The sequence below is a fragment of the Felis catus genome, chromosome B1, assembly GCF_018350175.1.
Source record: "Felis catus isolate Fca126 chromosome B1, F.catus_Fca126_mat1.0, whole genome shotgun sequence".
Classification (NCBI taxonomy): Eukaryota; Metazoa; Chordata; class Mammalia; order Carnivora; family Felidae; genus Felis; species Felis catus.
Genome location: NC_058371.1, coordinates 72,888,433 through 72,910,377, shown reverse-complemented (window position 1 = coordinate 72,910,377; position 21,945 = coordinate 72,888,433). Strand labels below are relative to the sequence as shown.

At 38.2% G+C, this 21,945-nt stretch overlaps 1 protein-coding gene across 28 annotated transcripts in view; it reads left to right on the top strand.

The window, feature by feature from the left end:
• The window catches only part of LRAT (lecithin retinol acyltransferase), a 263,547-nt gene that overhangs the window by 32,971 nt on the left and 208,631 nt on the right, over positions 1–21,945 (top strand). For 7 of the 28 annotated variants that reach the window (XR_006596669.1, XR_006596675.1, XR_006596673.1 and 4 more), the window contains exons 9-11: positions 1,755–1,875; positions 2,188–2,295; positions 5,679–5,782. The exons of 10 other annotated variants lie outside the window; for them this stretch is intronic. The gene's annotated coding sequence lies outside the window, so the exon portion shown is untranslated. Of the gene's footprint in view, positions 1–1,754; positions 1,876–2,187; positions 2,296–5,678; positions 5,783–8,369; positions 8,447–9,468; positions 10,121–20,935; positions 21,088–21,945 lie in introns of all 28 variants that reach the window. 11 more of the 28 variants (XR_006596666.1, XR_006596667.1, XR_006596665.1 and 8 more) reach the window with 5 other exon arrangements.

Below are 21,945 nucleotides of genomic sequence, written 5' to 3'. Positions count from 1 at the left end.
ATCAGAAAATAAAGCAAACGTTAAAACGGGAAGTGTAAAACAGTATTTTAAAAGTTAAGTCAAAATCACAGTTGTGCAAATAAATGTAAATGCCGTAGACTGCTCAATTAAAAGATAGTCTCTTAGAATAGATTAAAATCAAAGTTCAACTAAGTGTTATGATGCACAGTGAAACCAAACAATGCAAGAAAGTTGGAAGAATCAGTAAGCAAGGAATAAGAAAAAGAAGGACAAGAAGGTAGGGGAGAATGAGAAGGGAAAAAATAAGAGGGAAATGATATTGACAGTAAGGTAGGATTCAAATGGCATAAAATGTATCATTCACAATGAAGATAATGTGGTTATGCCCTTTCATGTGCTAAATAACAAAGCATTAAGACATTTACGTCTCTTTAGATACGTAAAGAGAAAGAGAAATACAATTGCCGAGGAAGATTTTAACATCTTCATATTTATTGAGTTAAATGATAATGATTATTGGGGCGCCTGGGTGGCGCAGTCGGTTGGGCGTCCGACTTCAGCCAGGTCACGATCTCGCGGTCCGTGAGTTCGAGCCCCGCGTCGGGCTCTGGGCTGATGGCTCAGAGCCTGGAGCCTGTTTCCGATTCTGTGTCTCCCTCTCTCTCTGCCCCTCCCCCGTTCATGCTCTGTCTCTCTCTGTCCCAAAAATAAATAAACGTTGAAAAAAAAAATTTAAAAAAAAATGATAATGATTATTTATTTTTATTTATTATTTATTATTAAATAAATGATTAAAAAGAACACAGAAGGGGCACCTGGGTGGCGCAGTCGGTTAAGCGTCCGACTTCAGCCAGGTCACGATCTTGCGGTCCGTGAGTTTGAGCCCCGCGTCAGGCTCTGGGCTGATGGCTCAGAGCCTGGAGCCTGTTTCCGATTCTGTGTCTCCCTCTCTCTCTGCCCCTCCCCCGTTCATGCTCTGTCTCTCTCTGTCCCAAAAATAAATAAACGTTGAAAAAAAAAATTAAAAAAAAAAAAAAAAAGAACACAGAATATTGGGATAATACAAAAGTTGAATTAAAAGCTACAGATAGAACATTCTCCCCCACACAAGACAAGTATGTACCTTGTTTTTAAGCATCCTCAAAGCTACCTTAATCTGTTTCAGAAAGTAGCAATTTTATAGACCACATTCTTTGATCATATGTTCAATACACCAAATTAATAACAAAACTTTCAAAAACAACCAAACCCCAAAACTCTAGTCTCTAAGAAATGTCAAAAGTACTTGCACCCTGTGGTGCCAGAGTGGCGCAGTCAGTTAAGTGCTTTGGCTCAGGTCATGATCTCTCGGGTTCGTGAGTTTGAGCCCGGCATCAGGCTCTGCGCTTGGGATTCCGTCTCTCCTTCTCTGTCCCTCCCCTGTTTGTGCTCACACGTGTGTTCTCCCTGTCTTTCAAAATAAATACATAAACTTAAAAAAAAAAAAAGTATTTGCACATGTAATTATTGTATCAAGGAGAAAATCTTCAACATTAGACTGTTTAGAAAATAAAAGACATTGAGGCTATTAACATATCAAATGTTGTGGTTTGAAGCTAAGGCTATATTCAAGAGTGACTTGATAGACTTAAAGGCCCCAGATTGCCCTAGGGCTTTAGCTGTAATTGTTGTTGACATCCAAAAATGGGTGACCTTGATCAAGAACGAAAACTAAGGGAATGTTGGAATGGATCCACTGTAAATTCATGAATACTTTTTTCTTTTCCTTCTCTTTTAATGATTCTGATTTTAAGAGGAAAAAAAAATCTCATTTGGTCCTTGAGCACGTGCCAACCTCCCTTTTTTATCGTGGAGCCAGCTCGCTATCGGCAGGCTCAGACGGTCCCACCAGAAACAATATTTGGCTGGAATCTGGTAATGCTTGTTTTCACTTTATTTATTTATTTATTTATTTATTTATTTATTTATTTATTTATTTATTTATAATTACTGAAGTATAGTTGACAATGTTACATTAGTTGCAGGTGTGCATCGTAGTGATCCAACAATTCTGCATGTTACGCAGTGTTCGGCACCCTCAGTGTAGTCATGGTACAGCATTATTGCGGTATTTTTGCGTCTGTTCCCCATGCTGTACTTTTCATCTCCATGACTTATTTAGTTTATACCTGGACGTTTGCACCTCTTAATCTCACGTGCTTATTTTTATCATATCCTTTGCTGCAGAACTCATGTTTGAAGACGCTGGTGTGGAAAATTAGAGTGGGGTTCAGTCTTCAAATTTTAGGATATGAAGAAACATATGGAACATAAACTGAAACAAATTTAAATGGAGTAAGTAAAATACAAGATTTCTTATTCCAGTGTAAAAGAATTGGTTTTGCATATTCTTAATCACTTATGTATGAAAGCATTTATTATAAAGACCAACCTAGCTAAGTTTTAATGGGCTATGAATTTTGGGTTACTTCTGTTTTATAGTGTGTATTGTTTTTAATTGATTGTTCTATAACAAGCTCGTTAATTCAGTTTGAAATTTCTGTATGCCTGTGGCAAAACTTTATTCATTTCCTTTCTCATTATACCGTTAATGGTGTAGCTGTTATGGTTAGGCTCTCTGGGTGCCACATATATGGTTTTCTTAAAAAGTTTTTAGACAGCTATGAATATTTAAATTTTTAACTTCTAGCTAGTTAGTACATGTTGTTCCTTAGCAGTAAAAACAAATGATGTTCCTTCCATTCTTGCTGGAAAATTTCTAGCTATTCCCTGGAAAAGGAATCAGAGATTCAGAATTGTTTTTTGCTTACACTGAAAGCATTCAACATATAAAGTATGTCAAAATCTATTGTGAGCACCCATTAAAAATCAATTGCATTAATCTAATACAAGGCATTTTGAATTTTTTTTTTTTGAGAGAGAGAGGGTGTGAAGGAGTGGCAGGAAGAGAGAGGAAGGGAGAAAGAGAGAGACAGAGAGAGAGACAGACAGACAGAGAGAGGCAGGGCTCAAGCTCACCAGATGCGGGACTCGAACCCACGAACCATGAGATCATGACCTGAGCCAAAGTCAGAGGCTTAACTGACTGAGCCATCCAGGCACCAAGATTAGTTTTTAAAATGACCAAATTAAACAAAATGAAGTATGGTCAATGTCTCATTAAATTATGGATAATTAAGTTGACCTTGCCTAGGAACTTTCTTTCCCTCTCCATATATTTATTCCAAGCAACATTATTATAGGTGTGTCTTATATAAACTTTCTAATTATAAGTCTAACCCTTTTGAATAATTTTTTTAGGACTTTTTAACTCTGACAGTCTTATTCACAAAGGTTTGACCATATTATTATTCTGGATTATTTGTAGATATCTTGGCGTGTAGTGACTTCTGTCACTTAAGAAGTATTAATCAAAGATGGGAAAGTATATGGGAAACATCAATTACAGAGTCACAGTAACACTAATTGAGAGGGTAGTGCGTGGCAGGCACTGTTCCAAGTGTTCTACTTGTATTTTTTTCTTTTTTTAAAGTTTATCTATTTATTCTGAGAGGGAGAGAGCAAGCACGAGTGAAGGAGCAGCAGAGAGAGAGGGAAAGAGAATCCCAAGCAGGCTCCACACTGAGCATGGAACTCGATCTAATGACCGTGAAATCATGACCTGACCCGAAATCAAGAGTATGATGCTTAACCCATCGAGCCATCCAGGCGCCCCTACTTGTATTTTCATTTAGCCCTCACAACAACACTTTTAGGTAGATCTGTTAGTATTTCTATTTTATAAATGAGGAAACAGATGCAGAGAGATTGAATAATTTGTCTCAGGTCAAACGGCTAATGAGGGGCAGGGTCAGATTTTGAACTCCCTGCAGTCCAGTTCTAGCTTCTGCACTTTTAACCTCTAGGAGCAAGAGTTTCATTTTAGTGTAGAATCAATGAAAAAGATCTAAAGCTTCTGTAACTGAATTATTAAGGCTTGAATGCCATAAAAAGATAATTTATTAAATTTTAAAAAAGGAAAATAATATTGTTCCTTATAATCCCAGATATGTTAAAATAGCATGGTTCAAATGTCTGTGTTACAATCTTTATTGACACTCTTCTCTATTTAGGAATTTTCTCTTTTGTACAAAATAGAAAGCTCAACAAGATATTGGCCAAATTTTTTATTTTGACAAAATTTTTAGAGAATTCTTAGTTGCATAATTTTTGCAGTCTGTTATTCATTTCATTTTATGAAGCCCCACTCCACTCCGCAAATGCCAGGAACTCCTGTGTTTTATTTTGTAGACTAGCATGTGGTAAGGTCGGGATTTAAACTTAGGGACTATTGAGAATTATATGGGAAATTTTAGGTGCCTGATAAAACCCAGAAGCAGGAAGCAGGTGTCAGAGTGTAGTTATTTCACTCTACCTAGGAATATGTGCTCTATGAGCGGCTAGGTGGTTTAACTGACATACATAATTCACTGAATTAGAATTAGTGAATGTAGAACTTAATATGAAAGGTTATTGTGAAAGCCAACTTTAAAACATTTTTAATTAATTGATTCGTTTTTATTAATTTTTTTTTAGCATGGGCCACACACAATGTTATGTTAGTTTCAGGTGTGCAAATGGTGATTCACCTTCTCTATACATGATGCTATGCTTACCACAGCGTAGCTGCTATCTGAAAGCCAACTTTTAATCTGTTGTTTGGAAGGTGCTTTGTATTAAAGGCTGCTTGAAAACAGTACATGTGTCTATTTTTCATGATGTATCCATAAAGCTCAATTTAGTCACATAATTAAATTGTCAAACAGATTCATTAAGTTGGTTTTAGACTGAGAAATTGATAGTAAACATAATGGGAAAAGTAGAAGTTTACTTTAATTATTGGTCATTAAAATAATTATGTCTCGTATTTGTCCTTGAAGAAATGTTTCACATCTGATGCCATATTGTTTCATCATAGTAGCTCTGTGAAGTAGTTAGGAAGCTGATATGATCTTCATTTGACTAAAAAGGCAAATTAAGTTGTGGGGAAATGAACTGACTTAATGAAAGACAAGCAGGTCTTTAGAATAACAGGCAGAACTAGACCTTAGACTTCCACTCCTTTCTAGTGACCTTTCAGATGACCACACGTTTCAGAGAAGATCATTGCTAAATCCTTAAAAAGTCTCAAGTAAGACATTGTTTATTTATATATTTATGTATTATAACTCTGTTTCAAACTAGGATAACTGACTCATTCTATAATAAACTGTCCAATGGCTATAGATCATGTATGATGTAGATGTCCTTTAAGAGGAATTGAACTATAGCAATGATACACATATCATTTAAAATCATCTGTCATATGAAGAAAGTAATAGGCCTCAATTAAATAAAAGAGATAGAAAATGGAAAAAAGTAAAGGGGTTTTTCAAATAGAATTTTAGCGATTTTTTCAAGCTATCATCATTCCCATGTGTCAAGTTATATTCCTAAGATAAAATTTATTATTAATAATTTATGGAGGACCAAGAGTGTTATCGTTTAATAAGGTGTTTATTTTTGTGGACAAGCATGGCATAATTGGGAAAACCTATAATAATAAACTCTTTATAGTGATCATGCAAATCAGAGATAATTATATGGTCCAGAAATATATCTTCTTTCATGGTATGCAAATACAGGCTTGTTTCATATTTTGCAGTAGACATCTGTTAATTTCTACTCTTTGTTAATAGGGTCCTGGAGAAGTAGTCCTTTGACTTTCAGGACATCATAAACAGAAGAAGGCATTAGAAATTTTTTCAAGAGAAATTGCACAAGCAGGGCCTGCCTGGAATGGGTAAATATGCATATTTTTACAGTTAAAATATGTACATATATTTTACAGGTATAGCTGTAAGAACCTCTTACTTTCTTATCACTGACATCAATTATAATATTCATTATTTGACCCTTCTGAACTTGGCAGTGTATGCCAATGGTCAAGCCATATTCATAGCCCTTTTGCCTTTGAATACCTTTAAACATTTGTTGCGTATATGCCCTTTCTCATAATACTTACTTAAAGTTTATCAAAAATTTTAAAACATCTTGACGTTAAGTATGGGCATATATATTTGCCCGTTACGTGTATGCCAAATGGTGGATTTAGGTTATAGTCCCAAACAAAGCAACCTGGTAAAGTTTATCTTGGGTTTGCTCTGCCGAAGCAGCACACCCGTCCTGTGTCCCACAGGACAGGTCCCTGTGTCCCCCCACATCAGGATCCCATTTCCCCCAGAAAACGGTCTCTTCTTTCTTAGTACCCTCTGAACAGGTCTCAGGGCGACCTGTGCCATGCTACCTCCAAGCCTACAGGATTTCTTTCCTCCCTTGCTCTTGCTGTCCTCTCACAAGTGAAGTAGACCTGCTGTGACCACAGGACCAGGCTTCTCAAGGCTTCAGTTTTGCTAATGCAATGAGCTCATTCATTCATTGGCACATTACATCTGAAAGGCTTTGAATTCCTACATTTTGCATATGGAGAGATTGAGGCGCAGAGAGGTGAAGTGGGTAAAATGAGAGAAAATAAGAACCTTCCTTTGGCTTCCAAGAAGAGAAGTAAAATTTTCTAGAAAGTGTCATGGGGAAAAGTTCTGTTCTATTTCCACTTCTTTCCTCATTCTCTACCAATGTTTAAAAATGGAGGGGGAAATGAATTTTGACTAGGCAAGACTTACGTTTTAAAATGAAAACAAAGCAAAAATCAGTAAGTGGGACTACATTAAACTAAAAAGCTTCTGCACAGGAAAGGAAATGATCAACAAAATGAGAAGGCAATCTATGGAATGAGGGAAGTTATTTGCAAGTCATATTTCTGATAAGGGAGTAATATTCAAAATATATAAGGAACTTGTACAACTCAATAAAAAAAACAGTGCAATTAAAAAATGGGCAGAGGACTTGAATAGACATTTTCCAAAGATGACACATAAATGGCCAATAAATACATGAAAAGGGGCTCAATATCACTAACATGAGAGAAATACAAATCAAAACCACAATGAGGTATTATCCCACACCTGTTAGAATGGGTATTATCAAAAAGACAGGAGACAACAAAGGATACAGAAAAAAAGGGAATCCTTGTGCACTGTTGGTGGGAATGTATATTGTTGCAGCCACTCTAGAAAACAGTATGGAGGTTCTTCAACAAATTAAAACCAGAACTACCATATGATCCAGCAATGCCACTTCTAGCTATATATTCCAAAATGAAATCCCTATCTCAAAGAGATATATGCACCCTCCCATGTTCATTGCAGCACTATTTACAACAGCCATGGCATGGAAACCATCTAAGTGTCCGTCAACAGATGAATAGATAAAGAAAATGTGGTTGGTATATATACACAATGGAGTATTATTCGGCCATAAAAAAGAAGGAAATCCTGTCATTTGCAGCATCGTGAATGGACCTTGAGGGCATTATTAGTGAAATAATTCAGATTGAGACAGACAAATACTAAATGGTTTCATTTATATGTGAAATCTAAAAACATTGAACTTCTAGAAACAGAGACTAAAATGAAGACTGTCAGGGGCTGAGGTGTGAGGGAAATGGGGAGATGTTGGCCAAAGGGCACAAACTTTCAGTTATGGTACGAGTAAGTTCCAGGGATCTAACATACAACATGGTGACAGTACTATACAATACTATACAATACTATAGTTAACAATACTGTATTGTATACTCCAAAATGGCTATGAGGGTAGAACCTTAATATTCTCGCCACCGTAACAACAACAAAATGGTAATTATGTGAAATGAAAGATGTGCTAACTAACCTTATTGTGGTAAACGCTTCACAATATAGACATAAATCATCATATTATCCACCTTAAATTTATACAGTGTTGTATGTCAGTTCCATTTCAATAATGCTGGAAAAAATTAAAACAAGAAACACGTTATGGAAATGGAGGCAACCAAAAACCATTTCGAAGTGGCATGAACTTTGGGAAGGAGTTTAGGAATTCTGGGGATTGCTCTTAAATGTCCTCATTCTACATCCTTTTTTTTTTTTTTTTTAATTTTGTTTTTCAACGTTTATTTATTTTTGGGACAGAGAGAGACAGAGCATGAACGGGGGAGGGGCAGAGAGAGAGGGAGACACAGAATCGGAAACAGGCTCCAGGCTCTGAGCCATCAGCCCAGAGCCCCACGCGGGGCTCGAACTCACGGACCGCGAGATCATGACCTGGCTGAAGTCGGACGCTTAACCGACTGCGCCACCCAGGCGCCCCCTGAGATTTCTTTTTTTTTTTTTTCTCTTCTAGTGGAAAGTAGGGCACACGATAGTCTATTTTTCCGAGGCACAACATGGGGACAGGTCGACAAAATTTTATGTAATGCCTATTAAGAGTTTCCAGCTTTCTGCTTTCAGTATCTGTGCCTTCACTGCTCAAAGCCCACCTTCAGCAACTGAGTTCCACATCTGAGATTGCAGCACGCCATTTCAAGGTACCAAATTCTATTTAGGTGAAGCTTCTTGGTCTCAAACAGAATTCTAGCTAGTTTAAGTGGAAAGAGATTTATTGAAGGATATTAGTGGCTCCCAGAATCTTGCGAGAGCCATAGAACCCAGTTTTGGGTCTCACTCAGTCAAAAACAAACAAAACAAAACAATCAGGCAAAAAACAGTGGTTTCAAACGATGCATGAATGGATAAAAAAGATGTGATATATATATTATTATTAATATGTTCTATATTATTATATATTAATATATTATATTAATTTATTTATATATTATGTATTAATATACAGTACATTGTATTTATTAATACATTATATTATATTAATTAATATATTATATATTATTAATTATACATATATGTATATATATGTATATATATGTATATATAATGGAATAATAGCCATAAAAAAGAATTAAATCTTGCCATACATGACAACATGGGTGGGCCGTGAGGGTATTATGCTAAGTGAAATAAGCCAGGCAAAGACAAATACCATAGAATTTCACTTATATGTGGGATCTAAAAACCAAACAAATGAAGAAACAAACAACAACAAAAGAGAAAAACAGACTTACAAATACAGAGAACAAACTGGTGGTTGTTGGCAAAGGGGAAGGGGTGGGGGATGATCACGGGTGAGGGCGATGAAGAGTTACAAATGTAGTTACAAAATAAGTTACAGGAATGAAAAGTACAGCATAGGGAAGGTTGTCATACACTTATCATGGTGAGCATTTCATAATGTATCTGATTGTTGAATAACTGCGGTACCCTTGAAACTAATTTAATACGATATGTCAGCTACACTTCAACTAAAAAGAAAAAAGAAAAACAGTGGTTGTAGGGAGCCTGTAGGGCACCAGGCAGGTAGGACACTAAGTGGCAGCGAGCCTACTTCATTGTCTCGGAGGAACCGCTTGGCCACACCACTGTGCTCTCCGAAAGAGACAAGCTCCTGGCATGCAGCGGCCCCCTCTCGTTGCTCATTTCTCATCCTGCCTGCCAGGAACTCAGATGCCTCTGCCTGCCAGGAACTCAGGCCACCTGCCTGCACCCAACTGCAAGAAGACTGGGGAATGTTGGTGTCAAAATGAGAGAGAAGGAGCCAACTTGCAGAATCTGCCACAGTTTCCTGCGTCCTTACAAATTCATTGTGAGAATTCAGGCAAGGTATTTAACCTCTCTACTAATCCATCTTCCTAATACTTAACGTGAGGATTTTGGACGCCATGAATTCCAAGAATCCTTACAGTAATACAAATCTGTCCCTGAACTAGTTACAACTCTGGCTTCTGGTGATAGAACCTTACATGAACTAGTGAAGGTCGGTGCATGGTATTTGTTGACTCTTATAACCTAGATGTGGGAAGAGTAAGGGTGCAGTTAGCTTTAGGGGTGTCCAGCTCGTCTGGCCTCTCACTTGCTCCCCTTTCTGTGTCTGTATGTTATTCTATGAAGACCAGTTTCTTTGGGAAGCTGGAGAAGCAGCCAAGGCTTGTATCCAAACTATCCTGAAATCATAAAGGAAAAGAATTCTTCTCTCCCAGAATCAGTTTCTAAAGTTCCGAAGGCCTTTTTAATTAGCCACGCTTGGTTTGTATGCCGACTCCTGTGGCCAGAGGAGTGGAGTCTTTAACCAGAGAAGACACCGCACACAGGTATGGCCATCAGATAATTTGTTCTGAGGCAATCAGGCACCCAGTGTGACCAGGGCAGAGTCTAAGAGCTAGTGTGCCACAATATGTGATGTGGGATTTATTCATTTGTTTTCATTTCAGATACTCCAAATGAAATAAAATTCAATTATTTTTGTGAATCTCCATGTTGTGTGGGGCTTGATAAGAGATACGAACACCACATATGATTCAGAATCTGCATTCAGGGAACTTAAAATTTAATGGTAGAGATCAAAGCAAATAGAGGCACATGAAGTCCTGACGGTAAACAAACAATATAATGGCTTTAGGGAAAGATCTGAATCCTAAAGCAGATGAATATGGAACTTGAAGGTCATATGGAAAATAGTTTTGCCAGCCATTTTGACCCAAATCATATTCCCAAGCCAAATATAATCGGTATTTGTATTTTAAGATCAACCGATCTTATGATCAAAACTTCATAGGTGAAAAAGAAATGTATATTTTTTCTTGAACTTTTGGCCTTTATCTTTTTTTCTTGGATGTTGTCTATGTTGGTATATAGACAGCCTTTTCTTTTCTTTTGGAAAGTCACAGAATTGTACCGAAATATATTTTGCCTTTAGCAATAAATGTGATAGTATGGTTCTTTGGTCTTATGTTTTCTGAACATAGTTTGTATAAAAGAAAGAAAAAAAAAAACACCTATTTTGTCCCTAGACTCAAGGAATAGGTAGCTCTCTCTAAAATTTATCTGGACTGAATTTTGCATATTGAATTGTATTATGTTGACAATTAGATTGTTGGAAAAGTGTGAAAAGTTGCAGTCAGTCTGTGTTTTGGTTCATCATACAAATGAACTTCTTGGTTTTATAATCTGAAGCACATGCATATTAAGTAGATAAAATTAATTGCAGTAAATCCTGGCAATAATCCGGATGTTTCAATAATGTCACATTGTTAATTCTGAGTTTACTTGTAACACTGTTGCATAAGGGTCTTACTTTTACATTTTTAGTTTGGTTGGCCCCTGCTTCTCCGATCATTAATTGCATTGATTAGATTTCATTTAATTAGATTGTATACTTCGATGTTATGTCAAACTTTTTTGAATGCATTTTGCACCCTTTTCACTATGGGCAATCTATATAGATTTAGGTGGTGGTTTATATATACTCTATTTCTTTCTTGGAATTTTTATTGTGATAGGCAATAACCAATTTGTATACTTTAGTGATGACCGAGGATCCCTCCTTGCTTTTAGAGTGGATATATCCATCCCAATAATATTTTGAGCGATTACCAAAATCATTTTAATGACTGTTTACTCCAGCATTTATGTCCCTTTTTCATTGTAGGGTAAATGGTCCTTAAAACTAAATGGGAATCTTTAACATTCCAGGGATTTAACCCACAATTTTTGATGAACACCAGTGCTCTAAAAAGAATTGCTGTCTTGGTGTAAATAAAAATCAGAATCCTGGCATTACAATCTAATTGAGAAATCTGGAGAGACAGGTTATTAGAGATCAAATGTGCCCTCATGGAGCAAAAGAAAACAAAAACAATGGCAGTGAGGAGTTGGGGCGCCTGGGTGGCTCATTCAGTCAAGCATCTCACTCTTGGCTTCAGCTCAGGTCATGATCTCAGGGTTCGTGAGTTCGAGCCCTGAATCGGACTCCATGCTGACAGTACAGAGTCTGCTTGGGATTCTCTCCCTCCCTCCCTCTTTGCCCCTCCCCTGCTCATGTGAGCTCGCTCTCTCTCTCTCTCTCTCTCTCTTTCTCAAAATAAATAAGCTTAAGAAAGAACAAAAACAATGATAGTGAGGGATATAGGATGTTGTGGAAAAATACAGCAGGAACACCCAACCCAGTCTAAGCATATCAGAGCAGTGACAACTTAAACTGAGAATCAAAAGATTCCTAGGAGTGATACTTAGCCTTGTGAAAAAAATTCTAGTCAGAGGAAACAGCACGCGTGAAAGTCCAGAGGTGAAAGAGAGGTTGGCAGTTCTGGAAAAACCAAAGTTCTCTTCAGCTGCAGCACAGACATGGGGTCAGCTCGGGGAAGAGGGGTTAGGAAACCGATGCCAGGAGAGGCCTAATGTGGGATAAGATTAGCAAGACTAAGCGGAATGGGCGGATCACAGACCTCTATGAGGCTGAATTCCCAGGACTTACTGTTTAACTGGATTTGAGAAACAAGGGAGAGAAGGACGTGAAAGATCATTCTGGGTTGGACCCTGGGTGGATGGTGGTACCACTCACAGAGGAGGACCCTGGGGCAAGAAGCAGGTTTGGGGGAGTCTGTGGGACTTTTCAAGACATCTAGGCTGCCAAGGAGATACCAAGGAGGCATCAGTGTGTGTGCGTGTGTGTGTATATATATATATTTCATATCAATGTGCAGGGGATTTGCAAATGACTGTCCTTTAAGATAAGCTTACAGAGATCTCCCAGAAGAAGCAATAAAAACTAGGACAGAATGCTTTTAAAAATTCAAGGAAAGAAAGTATTTCCAAAAGGATTGAATGGTCATGGTGTCAAATGCTATACGGAGGTCAAGTAAGATAAAAACTGAAAAATTCCCATTGGATTTTGCAATGAGGGTGCTGTTGGTGACCTTGGCACAAACACAGTCAAGCCGGGGACGAAGCCAGATGCCCCGAGTTGAGGAATGAATAGGAAAGAAGGAAGTGGGAGATAGTGAGTGTAGACAGCTCTTTTAAGAAGAATGTTAGTGAAAGGGAGGGTAAAGATAAGGCAGTCACTAGAGGAAGATGGGAGGCTGGGGGACACTTTTTCATTTAATATGGAGAGACTTGAGCGTGTTAGACACTGACGATGTAGAACAATTAGTGGAGAGAGAAACGTTGAAGGTACTGAAGGGGGGTGCAATCAATGGAGAGAGGTCTCTGGGAAGGTGGAAGAAGAAGATGGGATGCACAGTACTGGATAAGGGGTCTCTTTTTAAAAGAGGTGGGCTCATTGTCAGGAATGCTTTCCATTCAGGCAACAGAACCTCAGCTGCTAATAGTGCCTCACTCAAGCAGAGGTTTATGTTTTGTCACGTGAGAATTGGTTTGAGGTGCACAACACGGGCATGGCTTCGGTGTCAATGGTGTCAGCACTAAGGGCTTGACATCACCTTAGTCATCTTGGCCTTTTCCTCTAGGGCTGTGATCAAGGCCAGACAAGAGTGGGCAGAGGCGATGTTGGCTGCACCTGGTCCTTTAGTCAGGAAGTGTTGCCAGAAGTTTCTGGGAGACTTCTGCTTATGTCTGATTGGCCAGCACTGTGGGGGAGGCTGAGAAAGTTTTCTTATCCTCCTGGTTGGAGAAGTCAAGGGACGCAGGACTTGGGAGTGGCAGTTGGACCAGCCAAGTGGCAGTGTCTACCACAGAGCAAGTGCAGATTTTGTTGTTGGGTAGCGTGCAGGTGAAGGGCTTCCTATCTGAATTTCTGTTTTCTTTGAAGTTGGAAATAAATCCATCTGCTAGGAGAGTACTAGAACAGGTGAAGGTGGTGAAAATCGGAAACGCCCCTTTGGACAAGTGGAGAAACTGGGGACTGATGAAAGTCAGTGATTGATTTCAGAGCAACACTGAGATTTGATTCAGACTAGAGACCATGGATTCATGGGACACAAGACTAGAGGAAGGTGTGGTTGCTCAAGGACTATTCAGTGTGTGACCACGGGACAATGGAAATGTTATGTGTCACTGTTTAGTACACTTTTGATGCATATAAAATGATTGTACCGTTTAATCATTTTTACTTTGAGGGGCTTTTCAAATGTTTATTTTTGAGACGGTGGGGAGGGACAAAGAGAGAGGGAGATAGAGAATCCAAGAAGGCTCTGCCCTGTCACCACAGAGCCCGATGTGGGGCTCGACCTCATGAACCATGAGATCGTGACCTGAGCTGAAGCCGGACCCTTAACCTACTGAGACGCCCAGGTGCTCTGAGTTGTTTATATGAAATTCGTATAGTTTTCTTTTTAAAAATTCTTTATTCATTCTGTAAAAGCCATCACTTAACATGTTTTAGGTATGTCTCATATATTTCTGTGGAATATTTTTCCACAGCTTTTCATTTTGAAAATTTTTGAATCTATAGAAAAATTGAAAGAGTTGTAAAATGAACATCCTTATGCCATTCACGGACTCTCACTAATTAACATTTTCCCACGTTTTCGGTCTTTTTCTTTTTTTCTGTTTCTCTTTGTCTCTTTCTCTCTCTCTACACAAACACACACACTTTTTTTCCCTGAGCCCCTTTGAAACTTTGAGTTGTAGACAATAAGACACTTCAGCTCTAAATACTTCAGCATGTATCTCCTGGTAATTGGGACATTCTCCTACGTAACCACAACAGCATAGTTTTTTGCCTCCAGAATTGTTAATATCATCAACTAGTCTTCAGTATGTTTTTATTTCCCACTTGTCCCCCAAAATGCCTTTCCACCCAGTCTGAAAACTATATATATATTTTTAATTAATTAAATAGATTTTGAAGTGCCCTTTAACAGTAGGCTTAATGTTGAAATTTTGTTGCCATTTGAAAGAGGCCAATTTAGGGGACTTAGGGCACAAAAACATTAAGGAGCCCATACTCAAAATGATCTTTAATCTCAGTTTTAAATACTATTGAAAGTTATATTTATATTTCCAGCCACAACTCCTTTTTCAGCTAGTAAATTCCTGTGTTCACCTGCCTACTCAGCATTTCCTCTTGGATGCCCCATTAGTACCTCAGACCTGCCTTGTTAAAAACCAGGTTCCTGAATCTCACACACTCCCCAAACCTGTGCCTCTTAATAGCTTCCTCCCCTCAGTTGGGCAAATCTATTTTTCTAGTTGCTAAGGCCAAAATCCGTAGAGTCAGCCCTGACTCCTCTCTCTCATAAGCCACATCTGATCTAGAGACAATTTCACTGACTCCAAATTCAATTCAAAATTGAAGGAAAGACATCACTGACGATGTCTTATAATGGAATCCTGTCCATTATGAATTTTTTTTTGTGTGAACCTAAAAAATGATTTGTCATTTTGGTATATTAGTATTTTTATTGAAAATACAGCAGGAAGCATTAATGGCCACTGTTGATATTCCCAACATTCTGTGCTTTCCCCGATTGTAGCCTATTCAAGCCAGAGCAAAAAAGAGATAATTAGATTATGTTACTCTGTGATCTTTAACAATTCTAATATTCTGTGATTAAATCGTGCCAATGAGTAAAGTGCTTTTAGAGAAATCAGATTATTCACACTTAGGAAAAAGTAAGTGGTGCTTTTTGTTTGCTACTACTAGTTTCCTTCTTAATGAAAGTGCATGTAGGAAGTATTAATCCTCTTTAAGCTTCCGAAAGAGCCCTATCAGTGCTACTTCCAGGTCTGACCACAGTTTACCATGTCCGGTGCTAAACTCCAACCTAAATCACTGTCCTCTCTGCCTTACATCATTGCAAAAACCTTCTCACTTCCCAGAGTCACAGTTCTTTGCAATGCTCTGCATCTTGTCTCCACGTAGCAAGCAGTGTGATCTTGCCATGGCGGTTTCCCACTGCCATTAGACCAGAATAGAAGCTCCTTCCATGGCCACAGAGCCTCACCTGTGGCACCCGTCCATCCCACTGACCTCACCTTCTACCTCTCAGCCCTCATTCACGGCTTTTTTTCTGCTCCTTGAGCTTGACACGCCCAGACCTTTTGTTTATGCTGCTCTATCTTGACGTCTTTCCTGGAAAGCTCTATCCTGACATCTTCTGATAAGTTAGGTATCAGCTCAGATGGGACCTTCCCAGAGAGGTCTGTCTTTATCACCACAAATGAAATAGCACCTGCCCTAGTTGCTCTCCAGTCTGTTACTCTACTTCTTTGTATCATTAAAACTTACCACTATGGGGTGCCTGGGTGGCTCAGTTGGTTAAGCGTTTGACTTCAGCTGAGGTCATGATCTCACGGTTCATGAGTTTGAGCCCTGTGGCGGGCTCTGTGCTGACAGCTCAGAGCCTGGAACCTGTTACAGATTCTGTGTCTCCCTCTCTTTCTGCCCTCTCCTGCTCATGCTCTGTCTCTGTCTCTCAAAAATCAATAAACATTAAAAAAAATAAAAAACAAACTTATCACTACCTGCAATTATACTATTTATTTATCATGCCTGTACTGACTCTCTCTTGTAAAATTAAGCTCTGAGGTCAGGTTATTGTTACCATTCAGACCAACTTGCCGGCACTAAGAGTAGCCTAGCTCATGTAACTGGCACAGTATCTTTAAGTGCAATAAATGGATGAATGAATTAGGTGAAAATGACAGCAAAAACAAAAATTACAAGACTGTATCACTCCAAAGGGCTAAACTTACACTTACAGGGAACCCAGTGGATATCTTCAAATCCTTTTCCTCATTTGTCATGAGTTGAATGTATAATTCTAAGCACTTATTCTTCAATATGTCAGTTAACTCTGGTAATAAAATAGTTCCATACAATTCATTATCCTGATGCACATTAGCAAAAATTTTATAAGGTGAGAGTAAAAAGTCTAGAAAAATCCTGAAAATAGATAATGGCCAAATATATATACATATATATATATACATATGTGTGTGTGTGTGTATATACACACATATATATACACATATATGTATATATATGTATATATGTATATATATGTGCATATATATGTGTATGTATATATATACACACACATATATACACACACACATATATATGTGTGTGTGTGTGTGTGTATACACACACACACACACACACACATATATATATATATATATATATATATATATATATATATATATAGTTTTTGGGTTAAACAATAAACTGAGAGAATAAGCTTTAGAAATAAATGATCTGGGGTGCCTGGGTGGCTCAGTTGGTTAGGCAGCCGACTTTGGCTCAGGTCATGATTTTGCGGTCCGTGAGTTCGAGCCCCACGTCGGGCTCTGTGCTGACAGCTCAGAGCCTGGGGCCTGTTTCCGATTCTGTGTCTCCCTCTCTCTGACCCTCCCCTGTTCATGCTCTGTCTCTCCCTGTCTCAAAAATAAAAACATTAAAAACAAAAATTAAAAAAAAATTAAAAAAAATAGAAATAAATGATCTATTTTTTAAAGGCCAACAATTTAGCAAAATTTGGAATGAACTTTACAGTCTAGTTTCTGGAATGAGCAATGAAAGAATCAAACTTTGCCATCTTATTTTGGGTGCAAGAATTGAATTTGTATTATGTATGTACTAGATATCAGTCTTAGAGATAAGTGTTCTTAATAATGCCAAACTTGTATAGGCCATACTGATTGCCTATATTTTTGGTTGTTGATACTACTTTAAATATTAATTTGACACTTTCACATTTCTTCATTTCTATATATTTTATTTGCGAACAATCATAAAATCCCATGTGACTCAGATAACGGGAATATGCAATAAGGACTTACTGTTGGGGGCTTTAGCAGAGTTTGATAACAATAAAGTATTTCACTAATAGGAAAAGAATAAGACAAACCCTCTGTTGACCTTTGTTTCACATTAAAATGACCGGAGTTTGACACCAAAATGACAGCTGGTTAAAACAGCTTGAGATTTCAAAGTGCTTGAGTATATATAAATATTATGACTGATCTCATAAGTGTGTTGGAAAACACTTTAAGAAAGGTCCGTGGCTTAACAGTTTGCTACATTCTCCTCTGTTGGTCAGAGAGAAATATCACATACACACAGCCCACCAAAGAAAGTTTTATGAACTTCTAGATTTAAAGAAATAGAATAATTAAAAACACGTAGTTGAAGTCAACAGAACCAAGGCTGGAGATTAATACTTTGAATGTAAGTTAATAGTTTGTACACAAACCTAGGGTTCATATTCCTGTAGTTTGGTAATAGGACAGATACTGCTCCAGATTAACTTTCTGTGATGAGATGCCGACAGCAGTAGTATGTGGAAAATTCATCACTAAGATTTATTTCTGTCACTTCCTCTTCTACGATAGAACATGTTAGGACAAGGAGAACTCGCAGGGATGAAAAGATGTCATGGACAGACCATTCCTGCTCACAGGTCTCACGGCATTCCAAAAAGCACATCTACTGGCAACTCCTTAAAATTGTCTCAACTTTATTTTTAAAAACCTTGAGCAAGCTACTGTTTATTCTAAACCTTATAGCGACTTGGATTCTGTGCAGTTTTCCGTGGGCAAGAAACATTTGGGATGACAGGAAAGAATAGGAAGCAAGAGTGATAAACAAAAGTCAGAATGATATAGTTTGTTAGTGGACAGAATAGATTAAGATTATCAGTAGTGCAGAGTTCAAGCAGAAGCTTTCCCATGAGGTTTGTAACATTTCTACAAGGCATTAGCATCAATTAGTGAAAAATTAATTCAGGACAGTGGAGGCTGACCAGAGCCATGTAATCAGGGTGGGGGTGCAAGTTTGAAGCACAGAGAAGTGTCTATGCAGATCTCCAGCAGGTGGGTGAGGGAAAGAAGAGGCAGAAGGCATGGTTGCCATAGGTTGAGGTGAATAATTTCATTTCCGTGTTTACTTTTTAATTTTTAAGGGGCGTCTGGGTGGCTTAGTTAAGCGGCTGACTTCAGCTCAGGTCATGATCTCAGGTTTCGTCGGTTCAAGCCCTGTGTCGGGCTCTGTGCTGACAGCTTAGAGCCTGGAGCCTGCTTGGGATTCTGTGCCTCCCTCTCTCTCTGCCCCACCCGTGCTCGCTCTCTCTCTCTTTCTCAAAAATACATAAACTTTAAAAAGATAGTACCTGCACATGGTATAGAATTCAAACAATGCAACAGAGAATTGATTGAAAATTAAGTCAGCTTCCTACCTCAATTCCCAAACCCCAGGTCCCCGCCAGAAAGTCAACACTTTCTTGTAAATTCTTCCATGCTCTATGCACAGACAAGCATTTATATATATATATATACATATATATATATATATATACATATATATATGTATATATATGTACAATTCCTTTTTTAAAAAATGCCAACAATAGTATTACTTACAGCCCCTCCATTTTCCACACAAGTCAAATTATTCTAAACCTTGCTCTTTTAACCTAATTCCTCCTAATTTCCTCAGTTCCTTTTAACAGCCACATTATATTCTGTCCTATGGGTGTGACAGTCTCCTATGATGGACGTCTGTTTCCAGTCCTTTGGTCCCACAAACAGTGCTTCAGTCACTGCCTCATACATATGAAGTCATCTCTTTTCTATATTTCCACTGAAAGATATTAGAATGGGGCTGGAAAAATCAGGAAATAAAGTTGTCCTAATTAGATTGAGATATTGAGGACAGGCTGATTTATTCTGGGACAGAGAGAAATTACCATGAGGTGGTACTGACAAGAGAGTAAAAGTTAACTTAGATTAATAGGGCTTCATTGCCCATAAACTGATTTGAGGCGAATAGCAAATGCTTTTTGGTACATTAGTGTGACTCTTCTTCACAAAATGCGAAGTTCAAGATTGGAGTAAGTACTCAGTGAAAGTGGTTAAAGAGCAAATATACTGATGACCCGTGTAAGACCTGCTATTCTTTTAAGGAAAAACAAGCTATTGTTGAGCAGATATTTTCCCCCAGCTTCAACCAGTGATTTCAAAAACTATTGGGGCACCTGGGTGGCTCAGTTGGTTAAGAGTCTGACTTCAGCTCAGGTCATGATCTCACACTTCGTGAGACAGCTCAGAGCCTGGAGCCTGCTTCGGATTCTGTGTCTCCCTCTCTCTCTGTCCCTCCCCCACTCATGCTCTCTCTCTCTCTCTCTCTCTGTCTCTCTCAAAAATAAACATTAAAAATTTTTTTTTAACTTTTAAGAAAATAAAAAAATAACATTAACATATAAACATATAAAAATAACAATAAGCATGTTGAAATTTGAAACCTCACTTCAGAACAAAGAAATGAAAATGAAAAGGACATCCTTTCTGTTCAATCCAGAAAAAATTATTTTTTAATTACAATGCACAGTGATAGTGGTTAAATAATTAAAGATCCCTCTGCATGGGAGACCATCTTGTTACAGTTTAAAATATATTTGTAATTTTAAAAATATATAAAATATTACAAAAATAATTTTGAAATAAAATATTTTGAAGAATACTGGTACATAAATTTCACATTGTAATGTTTAAAGTCTATGCCTAGAATTATATATATAAGTAAATCTATGATACAGACTCATGTATGTCAGAGAGGGAACACCAAAAAGAGATAACAGTAATGATCTCTGAATAATGGGACTGTGGGTTTTTGTTTACACTTTTTTGCATTTTCTAAGTGTGCTGCAAGTCCTTGTATTTTAAACAAACATTTACTTTTTTAAAAGATTAAAAAGTGTGGAAATGGAGACATGGCTTATTTTTAATAAGAGCTTTTCAAATCATGTATATTCCTTTTCCCAAAAGATGTATCCTTCCCGTGCTTAGATTTATGGAACAGTTATGGAAATACTTGAATCAGGTCTTAAGGAGCTCACATTATAGATTTTATGTTTCGGTCAAGCAGTGTCACGTTGAGATTCAGTGTGAGTGATCTTAAACCCTTCCCCCACTTCATGGAGGGAAAGCCTAATACAGGGGAGGACTGCCCTCTCCAGCCTAGACCTGCCCTTGGAGCTTCAGCCTTGTGACATCCAAATGCCTCCAGGCACTCTGCTGGCACAACCTCACATTCTTAAAATGTTCCTTCTTAACGTGACTTCCTGGGCTTCCCCCAGTCTCCTGTCGCTTCCCAAACTCCTCCTTCCATGTCATTGAAAAACCAGAGAGTCACCCTTGACACTTCCCTCTCTCTCCTTCTCCAGATCCGGTCCATGGCCAGATCCCATAAGCTCTACCTGCACTGTATGCTGTGCCTCTACCGTCACCTCCCCTCCCCCACCCCCAGCCACCTCTCTCAGGGCTGGCCGGAGTAACTGTCATTCTCGCCCCCTTCCAGTCGTTCTCCACGGGCAAGGTAAATGATCTCTTCTCATCGCAAGACCGATGCAAACTACAAATTTATCTGATTGGCAAATTTCAAAAATGTTGATAACACATTGTGTTAGCAAGGAATAAAGCATAATAGGCACTTGAACATTGCTGGTGGGAGTATAAATTAATTCACTCACTTCGGGCCGCAATTTGGCAATACCTATCAAAATTAGTATCTTATAGAACCTTTATGACCTGCCTGTTTACTTCTGGGAATTTATCCTTCAGGTGTCTTACAGAAGGGCAAAATGATATATGCCTGTGCATATTCATTGTGACGTACATATATGTGTGTGTGTATGTGTATGTGTAGCCTAAATGTCCATCAATGGAGAGCTGATATAAAATAAGGAATTGTAGGTCCATACAATAGAATACACATACATAGCTTTTGGTTAGCTCTAAATGAGATGATGTGATAAGTGCTCCAAGGTGGTTAAGGAAATAAAGCAAAATGCAGAAGAATGTGTATATAACTATTTTTGTTAAAAAAATAAGTTGGGGGGTGAGGGGGGACAATAGGTAATTGTGTTTGGTCTCAGACAAACTGGGAACTGGGACCAAACTGAGAACTCGGACCAAACTGAGAACTAGGTGGTTGTAGGGAGTGAGAAAGAGATGATTTTCAATTGCTTACCCTTTTACTGAACTTGATAATATATATAGTTTACACATTCAAGAGGGAAAAACATTTCTTTTACAGAGTGATCTTTAATGAGTCAAAATATGGGCATATGGGCCCCCTGCTTAGCATCTTGCTGCGAATTCCTTTCCATTTAGGATAAAACCCTGTCCAGGATCATGTGTCTCTGTGGGGGCCAGCTCCTGTCTGTCTCCCCAG